Here is an 11,076-nt window from a genome sequence, read left to right as displayed (position 1 = left end):
AATGGTCTGAGAGAAAGTTCCAACATTAGGTTGATGAAAAGATATCAAGTGCTATTACACTAACACAGGTTGAATTAGCAACCAAAATAGAGAATATGAACAAGATACTAGAGAATATTTTCTCTTTATATACCAAATTGAATAATACTACACTCCTCACAAGGGAATTTAGGAGTCATATCCTAAACTTAGAGAGCATTATGCAAACATTTGACATAACTCTACCAAAGTGAGAAACACTTCAACACCCTCCTACATTCCCAAAGTTAGTTAGCAACATTACATGTAGATGAAGGCAACATTAGGGCTAAACTAATATGCATCCAGTCTACATTGACTCCGCACATGGAGATATTGCACAAGGAACTAGCCTATGCTGAAACTCTCATGAAGAAAAATTCTTATCTTTCTACACATGAAGGCTTAGTACACCTTGCTTCCAAGCTGGCCATCGAAATCAAGTCATTGGAGGTAGCTTGTGATAATTGGTATGCAACTTTAAACATTATACTAGAGAATCACAAACTATACAAACAAACTATTAGTGTATAACCCATTGACATAAGTGTCAAAAAGGGGGAGTAAGGAAAAAGGGGGAGTAAGAGCAAAGGGGAAGTAAGAGGATAATTAATGAGAAACAATATGTAATGAGAAAGAGTATGGGGGAGACATAGATAGAGATAAACATATAGACAATCTACTCAACACAAGAAAGATTTTGGTTCAGATATAAAGCATAGCAAAGAACAATCAACTCAAAGGGAGTTATGAAATTTTGAGGTATGATTGATAAGTTGTGTTTCAAAATTTTGATATTTTGAAATTTTTGTATAGAAGCCAAATAGATACTAGATATCTAAGTTATGCTCGTAAGGATAAGATCATTAATGCATGACCAAGTATTTTTGACACTCATGTCAAAGGAGGAGATTGTTGATCTCAGATTGGTTTTGATAATGAGTGTCTATACACTTAAGTCATTTACGTAGTTCATGCCAAACAAGTAACATATGTCGAGCATAACATGTAAGATAGTGGATGTCGAGTAAACAGTGAGTTTTGAGTCACTCAGATGCCAAGCATATAGTATGTACCACGTGATTCAAGTGTCGAGTAGGCAGTGCATGTCGAGTATTTTAGATGTTGAGTGACAACATTGGAGTTACGATTAGTACCGAGCACCAAGGACTTCAGATGCCAAGTAATATAGTTTTTGACATAGTTGTTTGTATTTACATAAACTGCTATGTAAACTATTTTTTAGATGACTTAAGTATTGTTTTATGATCTTTGTTGCTAAGGATGAATCTTAATTGTGAATCCCTATGCATTACATGTATCCAATCAGAAAAAGGAAAGGTTTAAGCGACAATATGGGTGAATCACTACCATTGATTCATACCTAACCATAAATGACCTCGGTCTTCTTAAGGAAGACAAAGCCCTAAACTCAAAAAAGAATGCTAAGGAGAATTGAAAAGAGTTTGCATGCAAAAAAAAAGAATTCATGGTGATTAAGGTGATATGAATTGAGTTACATTGTAGAATTAGTTGAAGGAGAATAAAGGAAAGGAATCAGAGGACAACAAAAGATACATCTGATCAGAAGGGATCAAGTACACATTAGTACAAAGGTGATCTATTATCTAGTAGCAAAGTGCTAATCACAGTATCATTGTCGAGACATTCTAATAGGTGAATTAGTTAAATATCTTAACATAATATGTTGAAATCCTCTAACAAGGTGCTTACTTAATTGTGAGTTGAAGTCCTCTAATCAGGCACACTTATAACAAGGTGTTAAAATCCTATAAGAGGGTGAGACCGAACAGTCTTTGTAAGATTTTAATAGAGCAGACCTTTCATAGGGTAGATCATGTTTTATGGTCAAATACTATAACCTTCATTGGATACACTTTATTACTGTAGTAGTGAAGATTTGTGGGTGTCATCCCCACCATAGTTTTACCTTCTCCTCGGAGGGTTTTCGGGTAACCAAATATCTTGTGTCATAGATGTGTTGAATATTTTACTTTCATGCTATGGATGTATATGGGTATGTGCAGGATCATGGTCAACCAAACTATGGCCTTAAGTGGTAGTGAAAAGCTAGCAAATCAAGGTTATGTTAAATTGACACATAATTTTAAAGTAGTTATGGGCTTTATATCAAAAAGTTGTAAGAAAAGAATCTGTAGGAAATTAAATGTAATTTCTAAACTACTAGGCCTTATTTGGAGAAAAAATAATTTTATTTGTCAAAATTTTAGATTTTAATGTAGTGCTACTAAAATTTTAAGGTGGAAATAAAAAGTAGGCATATGTCTGACCACCTAAATCAAAATCAAATGATAATACTTTTTAGTCTAATTATCGATAAAAAAAGTAGACTCATGGCCAGATGTGACACATATTTTTGGGTATTTTAATTTCAAATAAATAATTCAATATGAATTTTCTACTATAACTTTTCCAGAATAAAAAACTCTTCTGTCTGACTACCTTAACTAATTGAAAAATTTACCAAATTAATTTTTAAAAAAAAAATTCCTTATACTTGGTGAAGCATAGAATGTGACACAACTTTTGGATTTCAAAAACATTATACCGTTTGAAAGTTATAGCTATTTTTCAATCAATATATGTCAATCAACACTTTATAGACATCTTCATTAAACATTGACTAATAAATACTTGTCAAACTCAGAATTTGACAGCAATTATATCGATGGAATCTTGATAGTATTATAAAAAAGCCTTTTTCGTTTCATTGAATTTTGATGAAAACAATATTATTATATCTTCTTCTACTACTCCTTTCTTCCTATTAAGTAATCTATTGTAGAGATCTTCTAGAATCTTATTTTGTATACTATTAAATCTCTTTTTCCTCAAAATCATATTCCTTATAATAGTGTTCTCTAGCTATCTTCTATCCACATTGCTATAAAAACTAAAATATTTATTCAATTGTACAAAACTATCATCATTTATAATATGCATATTTAGGTTTTCTACCTTTGGTTTCCAAGCCTTCTTTCAGTTCGGTGTCCTTCCTTCTTCAGTTACTTTCTCAACTGGCTTGTCTTCAGCTTCATCATTAGATTCCTCAGAATCACTAATTTGCAATGTTTTTCTTTTTTTCCGAAGTCCACTGGTGGTTTACTTGACACTTTTCTTGGAGGATGGTGCATGTCTTATTTGACCTTTACCAATCTCTCTAACTTTCTTTGCACAATAGGTGTATCATCCTCTGATTGCTTCTTTTTCTGATCACATTGTACTCTAACTAGTCACACTTACACAACTACTACATAAGGTGCAATAGGTGTTTGTGCACTAGGTCCTACAATTGTTACACCTTCAGATGGTGCTACAATAGTAATAGGTGCAACTTCTAACACCTTAGACTACCTACTGGCTTTCATCTCCTTTTCTATCCCTTTTATTTCATTAAATTCTTCTCTTGACATACCAGATTCCTTAAGAATGGATTCTATTTTCTTCTCCACATTCTTCTTAATCTCTTTGCTATTAAGTTTAGAATGAACTTCCCTCATCTTTTCCTCATAAGTACCCCATCTAGGACATTCAGTGTCCTTCTATGACTGCAAAATAATTTGCACATAATCTTCAACGAGTTCTTCACTCATTTCATATCCCATGGGTTCAATTAATTTCACCCTAGGTTCGATTGCTTCCATACATGTTGTATTGGTTTCTACAATAAAACATATCTCATATTTATACTTCTCCACCATAGAGGGAGGGATAATGTATCTTAGTTTCATCTTTGATTGAGAGTTCATCATTCTATCAATGTCCTTGTCTCTGACATTTTCTAATCTTGCCATGTAATACTATGTAACCATCTTCATTGAACATTCATTACTATTCCAATTTTTCACACTAGGGGACTTCTTGGTTGCATAGAAGAATATTTGTGTTAGCAAAGATTCAAATCTAAAGACCACATTCTTAGTCTTCTTCAGCTTTGTAATGTTGTCCAATAGTTGTGTTCTGACTATCTCACACATGTTTACCTTCCTTTTCTCAAATGCCATAACATATGTTGCATGCATAAATTCTGTTGGCATTGAGTTAACTCTAGAACCATGATTTAACTTGTAACCTACAATCTTTCTCAGTATTCTAATTCCAATATCCTAAATTAGACAAACTCTCATGCTCCTGCCATCAAATTTAGTCTTAAGGTTTTCCTTAATAACCTTTCTCACATTCATGTCATTTATTGGATTGCATCCTTCATTACTCAACCCTGTGACCTTGTGAATTAGGTCATTGTCAATTATGACTAGTACATTACCTACCCAAAACATCTCTTCATGAGCTCTGCTCAAAATAATCCTAGTCCACTCATGATTATCGAATTCCATGTAGAACATATACTTAATCAATGTCAACTCATTCAAGTATGTGTATTTAGACTTTAGGGTTAAGTCACCATTACACATAACTCCTAAATCCTTATGGATGTCCTCATCTCCAATGTTCTCAAATTTATAGTGAATGTAGCTTCCAATATCCTCTATGTGAAGTACATTTTGTGGGATTTGAGAAAACACTCCTAATAGATCATCTATGAAAGAAACAAATGGGTGTTCATTGAACTTGTATCTGGGTCTATCACTTACATCACATACTAATTGGTCTACCATGTTTCTTACATATTATACTAGAATTCCAACAAAAGCTTCGTAAGATACCTTTAATGTCACATTTAGGGCTTCTACAACTTCATACTTCAAACGTCTTTCTTCACACTTAACTTCACTATCAAATTGCTCCAAACTCTTCCCATGATCAAATGGTACTCATAATATTTCTCACAATCCTTAAATCATTTCAAATTTAACTCTGCATTATATGTGCATCTGCTTCTTCTTCAAAAAGTTGTCACTGATTACCAGTAAACTTTTTTTCTTTCATATGGCTTATTGTGATCACACAAATGCTTGCACACTTGACCATAGCTTCCTCTCTATGTCCTCTACCTTCTACTAACTGTGCAACTTCTAATTTGAAATCTCTCATCAGTTCTAATTGACTAATGCTATGCCTCTTCCTGGAATGCTTAATTCAGATAGGATGAGTCACACACAATTTTTGACTTTAATTTCTCATCAAGTGCAACAATATACTGTTCTTTCAAAAATTTATAAGAACTCTCCAGATTTTTTTCTTTCACAAATGCTTCTTTTAATTTCTCAACATGTTCTTTGATTGCTTCCTTCTGATTGTTGTTAGTATCAGTACCATTCCTTCTATGATTAGGATTCCTGTTGAAGTTTCTTTTGTCCATTCTGGAAAATCTTGTTGTGTGTCCAAATTTATTATATAACTAACATATAGGTGCATTTATTCTTTGATTAGTTCCATTCTAATTTTTAGGTGCTCTTTAATTCCTTGCAATATGTCCAAGATTGTTATACTTGTAGAATATAAATTGTTTCCTTTCACCATTGGATCTTTCACCATCATTAGATCTACTCTGTGATCTTTCCCTTTCATTACCTGTAGGGGTAGTATTCTGAAACATTCTACTATTCCCATTATTACTATCAAACTTAGGTTTCTTACAATCTATTGCTTTATGCCTATAACCATGACAATTATAACAATAGAAATTAGTAATATGTTTAAAAGATTTACCTACAAAATCTCTTTTCATATGACCAACTTCATTGCATATGAAACATTTACCTTTGAATTCATGTCTAACTTCCTTGGATGCTTCATCTTTCTTAGGTTTATTAACTTGTTCTGTTTCCTTTGGTTCATCATGTTTTATAGATAAATCAACAAATTTCTTAGATACTTATGATTCAATCTTACTTTGATCATTTTCTTTAGGGGATTCAAAAATTGGATCTATTTCTTTCCTAATTTCAACTTTCTCTACTAATTTTTCTCCAATAAGATATCTAAGACCCGTCTTGTCATATGAAGGTCTCTAGTGAAATATTTGTTCATCAATTTTCTCAGTACTGGAATAAGGTTTTTCTAATTGTTGCTTAGCTTGTGTCAATTCTCCTTTCACGATGGTATTGTACTTTTCTAATTTTGCATGCTTAATCTTGGCAGAACCTAATTTAGATGTTACTTGACTCAATTGAGATCTAAGGTCTGCATTCTTAGATTTCAGATTAGGTTCATTCTTACTGTCATTTTTCTTAAGACTCAATTTAAGTTCAACAATTTTTAAGTCATGCTTCAAAATCTTATTTTCTTTCTTTAGAATTTCTAATTCATCATTATCACTAATTTATTCATTTGGTTCCTTCTTAGATTTCAAATCATCTATCTTATCTTTTAGTTTACCAATGTAGACTTTTGCATCCTCGTACCTATCTTTCAAGTTGTCTCTGTCTTTTGTAAGAAGGTCAATATGCTCAAGAGCTTCTTCAAGATTTCTCTTCAACTAGTAAACCAACAATGATGAACAGTAAATATTACCATACACAAAGAGAACTCATAACACCATTATTTTTTAACTAGGGAAAACCCCACTAGGGATGGTACCCCCAAGATGATTCACTAAACAAAAGAATCTTGTTAAGGATATTGACCCTATTTGGAGTCTATAAAATACATATAGTGTCTCGAGTCTTTGGTAGAGGAATAGGCCCTATTAAAATCCTCAACCTTGTTAGGATTTGGTGGATCAAATGCAATGTATGCAAGAAGAGCCCACTACCCTAACATGCAATATACTTGATTAAGTTCTTCACAAGAATAGGTATACATACAATAGTGTCTTATTGTTGTATCTCACACTTTCTTTGATCATACATAAAATTTTGCATCACATAAGGCTCACATATCATTTAATCTTTCTTCTCAGTTATTCATATCACATCTTCATCACACATTATTTGTGCAAGATATGATCTTTACTTATATCTTGCAAACTAATAAATCTTTTCTCACTCAGCCTTAATGCTTTCACACGCTTGACCAAATATAAAAATGATTTTGGGAAAACATCTAGGATGTCAACCCATCATGACTTAGTAATTAATTTGTCACTAAAATAATTCCTTAAGTCATACAATCCAATTCTCTGATATGCTCTATTCTATTCTGTTAGATACATGAACTGGTATCTTGATTGTAACTTGTGTTGTACCATTCATACATGTCTGTGCACTGACATACATCATCACCATGTTATCATCTATTGATCCTTAACTACGCATGTCCTAACTCAAAGTGACTCATTCGTACATGTTGTATATGTCTTTGTACTACAATAATCTATCTAATACTTAGACGATTTTATAACTATGATTGCATAAATAAAATACTAAATACATGTTTCCATAAATGAAAATACTTCAGACATCTAACTAGCCATATTGCCAACACTATCTTCAAGATGCTATCTCAGTCAAGTTGCCCTTCCTTGGTTCACTTGAGGTTTGTGCTTGAGTTTAGTGAAAGGTTGGGTGCATAAATTGAGAGAGACATGGTATTCTTGGACACATATTACCATCTTGTGAGTTGGTATGAAGCTAAACTTGATTTTGTCCACTAATGAAATTCTTTGCAACCTTGTTGAAAGATGATTCCTTGTCTAGTTGGGTTAAGCAACCCTAGTTTCAAGAGATAGTTGAGCTTTCTATACCAAAGAAACTTAGTTGCTCCTATGCTTGGTAGTTAGTTTTTGAGAGTATCCCTTAGTAGACTATGATTATAATAGAGAATCCTCATTCCTTGTGTTTTAAGGGTGAGTTAGTGAGACTCTGCATGGATTCGAGAATCCTCATATGTTGCATGGTAGCGTTCTTTGGTGTTTTGGGATATTTCTTCCCCATTACTCCAATTTTGTTCAGTTGTGCTTAGTATTCAAACCTTGGTTAGTGGTCCCTTGGTAGGTGCATGTCGTAGTTAGACACCTAGGATGAGGTAGAGTGGTAGTTTCCTTGCCTTAGTGTCAAGTTCATGGCTAGATATGTTTTCCTAGCTCATAAGAAATTTTTGGTTGAAGAACTTTGTGTCATTGTGGCACACTTTTCTCTCATGGTTGATCCATTCAGGGGTTGAAAAGATGCCTTGGGGGTGTTGGAGTGTTTTTTGTTCAACTTGAGAAGGATTTGATGATGTTTTATTGAGTATTTTTGATCTTGATTTTTGCACTTGGTGTGCAAGGTTTCTAATCTTGGATCAGAAGTAGTCTTTGGGGGGATGATGTAGTGCCTCTCCCATTTGATTTTTGTAATTCATCTTAATGGATGCAACTATGATGATCTTTTTGTGTGATTGATCATGATTGGGAATTGTGAGTGATCTACACCATGGGGGTGATTTGTTTATGTTATTGTATTAGTTGGATTCATTTATGCTTATGTCTGATTCATGATATTATGATGTATTTGGTGGTTTTTAATGAGGTTTGTGCCAGTTACCTAGATTGATGCGGCATCATGATGTTGTTTTGTGATTACCCTGAGAGGTGAATAGTGGTTACATTGTGTATTATTTGTCTTGTTGCACTTGACTAGGTTCTTGCAACAATGTTTACTCATGTGTTTGACCATGTTGACTTATGTATTTATTGTGCCTTAATTACTGTTGAGTAACTAGTTATTATTTCCATTATTTCCATTATTAAAATTATTATTTAAATGAAATTAATTAGATATTTTGATTACGTGATTTTGTGTAAGTGTTTCTTTAGCTACTGCTATTGTGCCTCTACACTTGATTGTGTTCATTCATTATGCAAGACTTATATCCACATCAATGGGACATTGAGCTATTGATTAGGATGAGACAATGTCATCCCTGTATAGGCAATATATCTTTTTATTATTATTTTAACCCTTTGATAATTGGTAAATTCAGATTCATAATGCATTATGTGATTAGACTCGTGATGTTGTTTGTGCATTTAGGATTTTGCAATAGTCATGAAAAATATTAATTAATAATAATGTTTAATAGGTTAGAGGGATTCTAATTATTGGATTTAATCTTTATTTTATTACCAGCTAATTTGCCATAGTTGAATTCCAATTTAATTGGAATTGCCTGATTTAATTTGGGTTAAGGGAGCCAATTAGATTATTTAATTTAAACAATCTAATTTATATGTTAGTTTCTAAAAGTGAATATATTGGCTAAAAAGTGAGTTTATTCTCACTTTTCTATTCCACAATTTTGGAGGAAATTCCTCAAAACCCTTTTGTATGAAATCAATTTTTCACTCATTATGGAAGTTTGGCTTGGTAGATCGTCATGAGATTAGTCTCATTGGATTCGTATCAAGATTGCTCCTCTATATCGATGGTTTCATCTAATTCCTATTATTTTACAACAATGTTTCTTCTTTTGCGCTCTTAGCTGGAGGTCTTTCTGGTTTTAATGGTTTTACACTATTTTAGCTTACGATTCTTGTTTCTAAAAGTTAGGGAGTGGATAACTAGTGTGCTCCTCCATTTTTATGCATTTTCACCAACTAGTTGGATGGGTGTGAGTATTTGATGTTTTCAGCATGTGGATTTGGGAGTTTTCCTGTTGTTAAGCTATTGGATTTCTATGAATTGTCTAGGCCCAATATTTTATTTAAAAAGTGTTTTATTGGGTCGATTTAGGCTAATGGGTTCTAATCTCATTGATTTATTTGATGTTTGAATTTTGGGTGTTTTGGGCATCGTCTCGTTTTGCATACTATGTGGTTTTTGCCCATTTATCTATTTGGCCTAGTTAGAGGTTGGATCTTGTAGTCCTTGCCTTAACGATTAGGATTGTGGAATCAAAATGGTTATAGAACATTTTGGGGTATTTTATTTTCCAATCCGAACTTGTGCTGCCATAGTAGATTTTGTGGACTTGTATCTTTTGCCAATTTATGAGATAGTGAGTTTGAGCCTATTTTGTGAATTTTATTGGACTTTTGGTCTTGTGACACTATTCTTGAGTTGGAGTTTTGATTTCATTGTTTTTTGAAAATTTTAAATTTTGGGCTTTTTGTTGTTGCCTCATTTTACATGCTACCCATATTTTATTGGGGTTCTAGCAGTATCTTCTTGGATTGTGGAAATGGATTGTATCCCATGTTTCCTTGCATGTTATATTTTTATTCTATGGATATAAGCCGGTTGAGTGTGATTGCTAATATTGTTTCATTTGTTGCATTTCTCATAGCCAACCCTTGCATTGGTTTTATGTGATTACATTTGTGAAGTTGGTTGTGCCCACACACATGGGCACACACATGTGTATATGAAAGGATCTTGCGAGACTTGAACTCCCAGATATAGGTCGGTTGAAGGTTTGTTCATTTGGGGGTTGGGTTGGGAACTTGCATTGTCTTTGAACACTCATCATGTGGTGAGAATGGGTATGTACGGTAGATGTGTGGAATGGCTTCTCTCAATACCCTAGACTAGGGCCGACAAGGTACCATGAAGAGGTTTAAATAAATGATAACAAAATTAGCTAGTGGGTAATAAAACTTAATTAAGATAAGGGAACACTTGAACATTCTTTGATGCATCAGTGCGAGGGTGTGTGGTGATTGTACATTTTGTAGTCTTTTGCAAAAGCTATTCAAAAGCATAATGTTTTGGCCTCTTGAGGGAGATGATTTCGCACCACATTTATCTTGGGCTTTACGATGCCAATCGATCTATACTCCACTAGATTCCTTACATAGTTATATTTTAGTGGGTTTGATCAGTGACCTGATGTACTGCATTGTATTCATGATCATATAGATGTTGGTATCATACTTGATTGGCATGAGTGTTAGCTATTGGTGATTGTCTTTTGTGATTGTGTTCGGGTCATTATCTCCATGAGCATGGAAGGTATGGACCTATGGGTACCATGTGGTTGGGAGGTGTATCTACTTATACTACTATTGGGGACCGATATATAGAGATGGTCTACATCCAGTTTAAGGCCAATGTTGGATATTCACTTGGCACTTGGTGTATCCAAAGTAAGTCCTATTGTCATTTATGTTTTATCTGGGATGCATTAATATCATGTTTAGATGATTATTAGTATGTTACTTGACCCATTCCTTTATCATGATGTTGTATCATA

This window comes from Cupressus sempervirens, chromosome 5, assembly GCF_028749045.1.
Source record: "Cupressus sempervirens isolate cs-2001-9-10 chromosome 5, ASM2874904v1, whole genome shotgun sequence".
Classification (NCBI taxonomy): domain Eukaryota; kingdom Viridiplantae; phylum Streptophyta; class Pinopsida; order Cupressales; family Cupressaceae; genus Cupressus; species Cupressus sempervirens.
This window is presented reverse-complemented; position numbering follows the sequence as displayed.